This window comes from Dendrobates tinctorius, unplaced genomic scaffold (assembly GCF_039654945.1).
Source record: "Dendrobates tinctorius isolate UK_male_01 unplaced genomic scaffold, ASM3965494v1 ptg000104l, whole genome shotgun sequence".
Lineage (NCBI taxonomy): Eukaryota > Metazoa > Chordata > Amphibia > Anura > Dendrobatidae > Dendrobates > Dendrobates tinctorius.
The window spans coordinates 7,099,595-7,107,993 of record NW_027361772.1 but is presented as its reverse complement, the minus strand read 5'-3'; the positions used below and the strand labels follow the sequence as shown (position 1 = coordinate 7,107,993).

Genomic DNA, 8,399 nt, shown 5'->3' with positions numbered 1-8,399 from the left:
AACTGCTCCAGGTCCCTGATATTAGAAGGGTGCCTTCTCCAAACTGCCATTTTTAGATCTCTCCACAGGTGTTCTATGGGATTCAGGTCTGGACTCATTTCTGGCCACCTTAGAAGTCTCCAGTGCTTTCTCTCAAACCATTTGCTAGTGCTTTTTGAAGTGTGTTTTGGGTCACTGTCCTGCTGGAAGACCCATGACCTCTGAGGGAGACCCAGCTTTCTCACACTGGGTCCTACATTATGCTGCAAAATTTGTTGGTTGTCTTCAGACTTCATAATGCCATGCACACGGTCAAGCAGTCCAGTGCCAGAGGCAGCAAAGCAACCCCAAAACATCAGGGAACCTCCGCCATATTTGACTGTAGCGACCGTGTTCTTTCTTTGAATGCCTCTTTTTTTCTCCTGTAAACTCTATATTGATGCCTTTGCCCAAAAAGCTCTACTTTTGTCTCATCTGACCATGGAACATTCTTCCAAAATGTTTTAGGCTTTTTCAGGTAAGTTTTGGCAAACTCCAGCCTGGCTTTTTTATGTCTCGGGGTAAGAAGTGGGGTCTTCCTGGGTCTCCTACCATACAGTCCCTTTTCATTCAGATGCCGACGGATAGTACGGGTTGACACTGTTATACCCTCGGACTGCAGGGCAGCTTGAACTTGTTTGGATGTTAGTCGAGGTTCTTTATCCAACATCCGCACCATCTTGTGCTGAAATCTCTTGTCAATTTTTCTTTTCCGTCCACATCTAGGGAGGTTAGCCACAGTGCCATGGGCTTTAAACTTCTTGATGACACTGTGCACGGTAGACACAGGAACATTCAGGTCTTTGGAGATGGACTTGTAGCCTTGAGATTGCTCATGCTTCCTCACACAGTTCTTTGGTCTTTTTTCTTTTCTCCATGCTCAATGTGGTACACAGAAGGACACAGGACAGAGGTTGAGTCAACTTTAATCCATGTCAACTGGCTGCAAGTGTGATTTAGTTATTGCCAACACCTGTTAGGTGCCACAGGTAAGTTACAGGTGCTGTTAATTACACAAATTAGAGAAGCATCACATGATTTTTCGAACAGTGCCAATACTTTTGTTCACCCTCTTTTTTATGTTTGGTGTGGAATTATATCCAATTTGGCTTTAGGACAATTCTTTTTGTGTTTTTTCATTTAAGACAAATTAAATGAAGATAATAATACCAAAGAATTTGTGTTTGCAATCATTTTCAGTAAGAAACTGAGTATTATCTGACAGAATTGCAGGGGTGTCAATACTTTTGGCCACAACTGTAGACTATACTGCTATGTGTGAATGGTGACGGATGTATGTTTCTGGTGACTGACTCATTTGAAACCCCTTCCCTCTGATATTACGCATGGTGATAGGGAATTAGTTTAGTAGTCAGCGCCAGTCAGTGGCAAGCCTTAAGCCACTGTGCTCACCGCACCGCTACGCTAGCGTCCGACATCGTGCTTGCCTTCCAGCCTTGTCGCCGAGCGGCAGTGTCCTATGCCGCGCTGCAGTTGCAGCCCCCTTGGCGCCCGCAGTAGCGACGCCGCGCACACGGTAAGTCTAGAAGGACGCAGCTCCTCTGTCTTAGGGCCTGCTCCTTTGACCAGCTACTGTGTGTGCATTTTAATAGAACTCTGTGACACTAACAGGTTCAGTGTTCTTTGTGTTTTTGTGTTGCGGCATCTCTGTGTGTGAACAGAGCCCGCACTGCGCACTACGGGTGAAGTTGAACCCGTGCGCATTGTACCGCCATATTGCTCCTGCCATCACTCAGCAGCGGTTGTAACACCTACTGCACGGTGGACCCCGAGCGGCGAACGCACTTTATTATCATTTTTATTTAGTGCGTTCTGCCGCTCCTAACACACAGACAGCTCAAAGGATGCGGGACACTATTTACTGGTGGGATGCATGGGTGAGGGAATACAGCAGCCCCTTTCCCATGACCATCGCCCTGTGCACCTTACACTTGCTGGACTTTCTTTTGGTGCTCTTAATCCTTCTTCACAGCAATTGAACCTTTCTGGTAGATGCAGGGCCGGCGTTAGGGGCAGGCAGCTGCCTAGAGTCCCCGCTCTTCCAGGGGCCCCCAGCTAGCGGCATATCATGCAGCCACTATGGAGCCCATGAGGCATGGGGGCCCACCTGCCCCCAGGGCCGACTCCCCCCACCGCAGTGATGGAGGAGAGAGCGTCAGCTGATGCTCCCTCTCCCATCATTCCCCGTTCTGCCTCTGACATGGCGGGTGCGCGATGATGTCATCGCGCACACACTGTGTGCCAGGCAGAGGAGACAGGAGACATCCGGGAGCAGCGCAGGCATGAGGAGAAGATGAGTGTTTTGTTTTTTAATGCAACTGTGACTGTGGGGCCATTCTCAGCATGGTGCTGTACACCATGGTGCTTTGCTGTATACCATGTGGGGCTATGCTATATACCATGGTGCTATGCTGTATACCATGTGGGGCTATGCTATATACCATGGTGCTATGCTGCATACCATGTTGGGCTGTGCTGTATACTATGGTGCTGTGCTGTATATCATGTGGGGCTGTGCTGTATACCATGGTGCTGTGATGTGCTGTATATCATGGTGCTGTGCTGTATACCATGTGGGGATATGCTATATACTATGGTGCTGTGCTGTATACCATGTGGGGCTTTGCTGTATACCATGGTACTGTATACCATGTGGGGCTATGCTATATACCAAGGTGCTGTGCTGTATACCATGTGGGGCTGTGCTGTATACCATGTGGGGCTGTGCTATATACCATGGGGCTGTGCTATATACCATGGGGCTGTGCTGTATACCATGGTGCTGTGCTGTATACCATGTGGGACTGTGCTATATACCATGTGGGGCTGTGCTGTATACCATGTGGGGCTGTGCTATATACCATGGTGCTGTGCTGTATACCATGTGGGGCTGTGCTGTATACTATGGTGTTGTGCTATATACCATGGTGCTGTGCTGTATACCATGTGGGGCTGTGCTGTATACCATGTGGGGCTGTGCTATATACTATGTGGTGCTGTGCTGCATACCATGTGGGACTGTGCTGTATACATTGTGGGGCTGTGCTGGATACCATGTGGGGCTGTGCTGTATACCATGGTGCTGTGCTGTATACCATGTGGGACTGTGCTGTATACCATGTGGGGCTGTGCAGTATACCATGTCGGGTTGTGCTATATACTATGTGGCTGTGTTATATACCATGGGGGAGGCTGTGTTATATAATATGGGGGCTACATTATATTCTATGGGAAGGTGGGCTGTATTATATTCTATTCGGGGCTACATTATATTCTATGGGGGCTGTATTATATTTATTATATTCTATGGGGGGTGATTGCATCATACTCTTTGAGGGGGCTACATTATACTATATGAGGAGGCTACATTGCATTCTATGGGGGCTGCATTATATTCTATGGGGGGCTAGATTATATTGTATGGGGGCTTCATTATACTTTATGAGGGGGCTACATTATATTCTATTAGGGCTGCATTATATTATATGAGGAGGGCTACATTGTATTCTATGGAGGGGCTACATTATACTATATAAGGGGCTGCCATATATTCTATGGAGGGGCTGCATTATATTCTATGGTGGGTACATTATATTGTATGGCGGGGCTGCATTATACTTTGTAGGATGGCTGCATTATACTGTATCGAGGACTATGGGGAATACATTATACTATGTGAAGAACTATGGTGTGCATTATACTATGGGAAGTGAATTGTACTACATGGATGACTGGTGGTGTATTATACTATATGGAGCACTATGAGGAGTGTATTACACTATATGGAGGACTGAGCAGTGTATGTTAATATATGGCGGACTGTGAGGAGTGTATTATACTATATGGAGGACTATGGGGAGTGTATTATACTATATGAAGGACTGAGCAGTGTATTATATTATATGAAGGACTATGGGGCACGTTATATTATATGGAGGACTATGGGGTGTAAACTGTAGATGTGCTGCTGATAACATGATACTGTATGGGGACAGATTGATCCATTAGTGATTGTTCTGTCCCCATCATTCTTTCTCAGATGGTGGAAAGCGGCCGAGAAACAAGTGTTGAACGACATAAATATTGTCGCTCACACTCATTTAGCGGCCTGAACTCAGCGCACATAAATACAACGGGAATGCTTCTGTGTGATGTGCAATATGTTAGCATTTGGGGCCCCATTTTAAACTTTGCCTAGGGCCCCACTTTGCCTTAAACCAGCCCTGGGTAGATGTTCTTGAAGATACGAGAAATGGTTGATTTAGGGCCAATCTTACAAGCAACAACGTCCTTACCGTTAAAGACCTTTTCATGACTGCAAGTGTTAATAGGAATCTGTCACTCTCTTGGACGCACCTAAGCTATTAATATGGGCATACAGGTTCGAGAATACTTAAAATAGTCCTACCTATATGCCACATATCTGCAGTCTTGTTCTTCAGAAATCATCTTTTAATCCTTCATGTTAATGCATTCTTCCAGGCTGTGGGGCGTGCGGTGCCTGGAAGAAAACTCCTTCTTCCTGTCTTCATTTGCGTGCCTGTCGCCTCCGATCAGGGTCACAGGGCCCTGTGACGTCTAGTGGTTGTGGCGCGTGCGCAGGTGCCACCGCAGAAGATCTAAGACACCAATGCCCACAGAAGGGTGAAATATCGCAATTGCAGGGCACAGGTGCGGGTTCTGTGATGCTGATGGAAATTGGGTTTTTCTGATTAAGTTAATTTTAATGGCCAGGAATAACATTTTTTTTTGGCAATTTATCTGATCATTCTTTAGAACAATCTAGAGTTAATGCAAATTGCCACTAAAAAAAATCTGAAGCAGCAAACTCTGTGGAAACCAAAATTTGCATCAGTCTCCAAACTTCTGGACATGACTGGACACCTGAGTTCATGGGCACCATGAAGACCTTTAACAATTCAGTATCCACAACAAATATTGGGGTTGTCCTGCCATAGAAATCAGGAGCTGATTTGCATTTCTAGGCCATGGACACAACACACGGTGCGGAACTCTGTTCACGATTTATATTTGGCCACTGGAAAAGCTTAAAACAGTTGATCGGCTGTGAGATAAGATGTTGGTCCCAACACAATCATATTTCGGGGCAACCCGTTTAAAAACATTCATAGAATCTAAGCATCTTCTCTATACCCCGTGATTAGAAGGGATCTCCATAGCGCTCCACTCTGCCAGTGTTACCAAAAAAAAATATGGACTGGTGAGACCTGAGCCACCGGCTTGAAATGTGTAGCCAGTGTTGGACTGGGGTGCCAAGGGCCCACCAGTAACCAACTCCAGGACCCCACTTTTCAACTACATGCAAATGTAACATTATCCTCAACCACAAATTTATGTAACAATGACCTGGGTAGATCGTTAAATGAATAAGATGCCGCCTTTGTACATAGTAATTCAAGTATATAGAGCCAAGTACTGCTTATGTAAGAGGGTGGTGGCCCACTGGAGGATTCTCCTGTTCTCCAGTGGGCCAGTCCAACCCTGGAAGTAGAGGTATAGATTATTGAATGGGAATGGCAAAAAAAGAAAAGTCACACGTGATACAGTTTTCTTTTTAATTTGCAATATTCTGAAACAAATCAAGAGGAAGGTTTTTTTTTTTAATCCGTTAGTCTTGATCCCCTTATTTTGACACTTACAAGGCTCAGAAAAAAAGAGTGAGAAAGAGACGAGAAAACAGAAATGTAAAGGAAGACAGCAGCAAAAGAACCCCACTGGCATTCATAAAACGAACAAGCTGTCCTCTTGTTTCTCTTATATATATAGATTTATGTATATATATATGTATTTATAGGATTTCTGTTTAAAGGGCATGCAGAAAAATTAAACAGCAACAAATGAAAACAAGTCAGGCCGGAGATTCGCCTCCCCTCTCCCTTGGGGTCACTGCTCTGAACCCTGTAAACTTGAGTTAATTGGCAATAGGGGTAGGAGTGCTACACGCACCCCACTCTTAGTCTGTTGGGGTTCCGCAGAAGACTCTGTCCCACCAATCTAGATCAGGCACATTTGAGATAATTGCATTTCTGCTTCCATCAATCCCTGAAGATTTGGTTGCTGCTTCTTTCCAGCACATTTAAAGTGGACTCCCAACGCTCACCTATGTGGTTTGAGGTTCCACGTATCTATGCCCTTTTTTTTGTAGTGATGCCACCGAGACATGAGGGGGTTGACATACCTCCAATGGCTATCTTCATGCAATAGGTGACACTAGTCCACTTCAAGGGCAACCCATGCATTCTGGAAGATTCAATACTAACCCAAATTACCGTTGGGTTACGCTTTCCCACCATGCGAACACAGGAAATCCTATAAAACCTAAACCTTCTGCAAAAATGCCATACCCTACAAAAAAAAACAAAAAAAAAACAACTAGTAACTAGAATTCACGAAAATATCTCCTTGCGGGCCAAAGAATGAAACCCAGGCTACGTTAAAGGAAATATATATATGTAAGGTATACTTTGGAATCCCTGCTTTATAAAGTATATGCGTCTCAGTTTTAAAAGGGGACGTCATGGATCCAATGTGCTGACCCCACATGTCAGAGGAGATTTGCACTCACTGAGAACTGGCGGACAATAAGCATACTCCATAAAATGCGCCGGTCATGCTTTGGGACTGGCTCTCCCACTGTAGACAATGGATAAAACCATTATTTACAGGGCGTGGGGTTGTTGTGACTTATATATATATTGTTGTAATATATATATTATTTTTATTTTTTTTGCATTCCTAAAGCAAAATAAAACAACATAAAGGGGTGGCAGTGGGGGCCCCTGGGAGAACCGGTTTGCGGAAAATGAATTAAAAAAAATATATATTTTTTGTTAGTTTTTTTTTTGTTAGTTTTTTTTTTTTAGAACACTTTTTTTTCTTTGTTTTCTCTTTGTTCTGTTTGGACAACTCATTTCACGTTGGACGCGCAAACACACGGGAAGGAACGGCTCCACGGGAAGGTCACAGTTCTCTCCCCCCAGCCCCTCAAGATTTTCAGACAATCCCTCCACCCCTCCACAGCACCCCTCCCCAAATAAAGCCAAAAAAGACAAAAAGGGAAGAGGGCTAATGGTCAAATATTTCTCTGCAACAAGTCAATGAATGCACTTACTCCCCCATACAATAGTAGGGGGGTCATACAGTTGCCCTCTTCCCCCCCAGCTTGGAAGGGGTAATGCTTTAAAGGTCAAAAAGGAAACACACAGGAGGCTTAGTCCTACGACCTTGTCTTGTCCTCTTGCAAACATTTCATGAGTCCAGGCAGTGGATGTCTCGGAGACGTGTGCACATGGGGGGATTGAGGACCACAAGAATAGAAGAAGTCTGGATTTGGAGGGGTTGAGGGGGAGGAGGGATGAGAGGGAACGGCACAAGCATGCGGTCACGTGCTTTTCCTCGCCGCTGGAACTCTCTGGGCGGCGGAGCCAAAAGTCTCTGGCACTTCCTCTTTTCTGGTGAAGCCAGGAGAGCATTACTGGAGGCTGCATGAAAAACAAAAACATCGGTAACGAAATAAGGCAAATTATTGCATTACTATACATAAAAATCCAATAATGCCCGGATTGGGGCTAAGGGCCCAGCCGGCGGAGCATGCTAGAGCAAAGAAAAATGGGCACAAATTTCAACCTCTAGCAGAGAAAGACTCCAAAAGACTTGCAACGAAAGGTGGGTCCTACAAAGTATTGACTCAAGGGGCTGAATACAAATGCACATCACAATTTCCATATTTATATTTTTTTAAAAGAATTAGAAAACCATATATCATTTCCATTAGGGTGCCCGTTCGGTGGCCCCGTTGGGGCTTACGTCCACACCCCCAGCAAAACAGGATTTGGATATACGCACCATATACTATAATGGTGCCGACAGAGCGAACGTGTGCTCTGCCATGCATAATTTTCGGGCGTATACGCCTACAGGAGGCACACACTCTGACGATGTAGATGCACGAAAATGATGCACGGCAAAGATGATGTTCACTCTGACGGCACCGTTTGTGGTGTAGTGTCCACTGTGTCCGCTAGGGGGCGCTGTGTGGGTGTCCCAGGACGGGCGTATAGCCATATCCAGGGTGGTAATAGGAGCAGGATCCTAAATGACTTATGTATCCCAAGGTGGGTGGCCTTGGGATGAAGGCTTGATTATGTGTTGATCAGCAGCGCTACTGCTGATGTTCTGTTCCAATGTGTCAGGGAGAAGCCTTCAGGTGGATGGTGAGAACGGTGGCACCAACCACCTACAAATCCATCCAGGGGCGTGTGTCTAAAACGCCCATAGTGAATAGTATGTGTGTGAATGGTTGTAGGACCTGCGATGAGGTCATAGCCATGTGATCCGGT

The 8,399-nt window shown here is 45.4% G+C and overlaps 1 protein-coding gene across 24 annotated transcripts in view; it reads right to left on the bottom strand.

The window, feature by feature from the left end:
• Window positions 1-5,601: 5,601 nt before the first annotated feature.
• CAMK2B (calcium/calmodulin dependent protein kinase II beta) overlaps window positions 5,602-8,399 on the bottom strand; it is a 179,406-nt gene continuing 176,608 nt past the window's right edge. For all 24 annotated transcript variants that reach the window (XM_073588655.1, XM_073588654.1, XM_073588652.1 and 21 more), the window contains one exon: window positions 5,602-7,541. The gene's annotated coding sequence lies outside the window, so the exon portion shown is untranslated. The remainder of the gene's footprint in view (window positions 7,542-8,399) is intronic.